Genomic DNA, 1,566 nt, shown 5'->3' on the forward strand with positions numbered 1-1,566 from the left:
AGAAGTCAGACTACATGCTCGTGACAAAGGTGAGAGCAGATGTTCTACATGATGTCACGATTTCAAATACTAGAAAAACATGAGATAAAGTGATTGCATTGCTTTCTGTATTGGCAGGGATCCCACAAATAGCCATCATGACCAAAATTGATGAAGCCTGTCCCGAAGTAAAAAAAAACATAAAGAACACCTACAAGAGCAAGTACTTGAATGACCAGGTATGTTCCAGGAAGTAACTTTCATGAGCTTGTAGACAGTTTACACTTGTATTTAACATCTATAATTCAGCTGTACATTTCAGTATATTTGAACAGAAACCTCAGCTGGAATCAGTACAAATAATTCAATAAATAATTTATAATCATGTCACTAGTGCAACAATACAGTTTCAGTTTTTAAATGCAATATTTTTTAAACTTAGATGCAAACAGTAAACAGGAGCCTGGGTATTCTACTGAACTGCATCTTCCTCGTGAAGAACTACCACAAAGAAACTGACACGAATGACAACATAGATTCACTGATACTGTGTGCACTGAAAAAGATCATTGACTATGGAGAGGACTACCTGAATGACCAGGATATAAATGATTGAATGAATGGTTGTATATTGTTGGGTTGAATAATCCTGGCCTGTAACAAATGTTTGAGGGGGATAGAAAATGAAAATGCTCAGTTACTCTTCAGGTTATTTTGCTTTGCTATCATTACAATCACAGTCACACAAAAAGTGAATTTCATCAGAAACTTTATTGTACTGATTTTTGTCTTGTTCTTATTTTATTTCACTTTTTTTTCTTTCATAAATTAAATCCAAATAACCTTCACAGAAAATCAATATGTACTTTTTGTTATTTACTGTATATTCAAAATGGTAACGACATAAAGAATGACACATATATGCTTGTAACCTGTTGCCTGCTGTGTAACTCAAATAAATCAGTTCAACCCTTGATGTGAGACTGTCCTCTGTGAATCAGTGATTTCTTGTTTTCTAAACTGTAATGAGAGTTTAGAAGCGGAAGAGGATGGATAGATATTTAATTACTTAGGTTATCAACCCATACGAGCATCCAGGTAATTATACAAGTCCAAATTAGGACTTGGATATGTCCTTAGTCGTCCCCCCCTTGGCTATGCATTTGAGAGCTTAATCAGACGTTGCAGATTATTTGGCTTCTAGTTAGAGTCGGACTACTATTCATGAAACTCGTAAGTTTACCTTCTCAGCTTTTTGTTTAGTTATTTCCATTCAGTCTCCGGTGTAGCGGCACATCCTTCTTTGCCACTTCTGCAGGACGTAAAGTTTCTGACTCATGCTTTTCTTAGATTACTTGTATGCCTTTCAGTAGCAAAAATACCAAAACACAAGCCCTTTGATTTGAGGAAATAAAGACTGAAAGAAATGTCTGATGGAAAAGGAAACACTGTGTTGTGCTGCTAAACTTTGAGGTTATAAGTCATCAGTGTTTAAATAAGAAAATGCCAAGAGGAGACTTGGAGCCCCGAGTCTGCATGCAAAACATGAAAACTCCATAGCAGTGATACTTGTTCATACATAGGTGT

This window comes from Pundamilia nyererei, unplaced genomic scaffold (genome assembly GCF_000239375.1).
Source record: "Pundamilia nyererei isolate P.nyererei 1_Seehausen unplaced genomic scaffold, PunNye1.0 scaffold01133, whole genome shotgun sequence".
NCBI lineage: Eukaryota > Metazoa > Chordata > Actinopteri > Cichliformes > Cichlidae > Pundamilia > Pundamilia nyererei.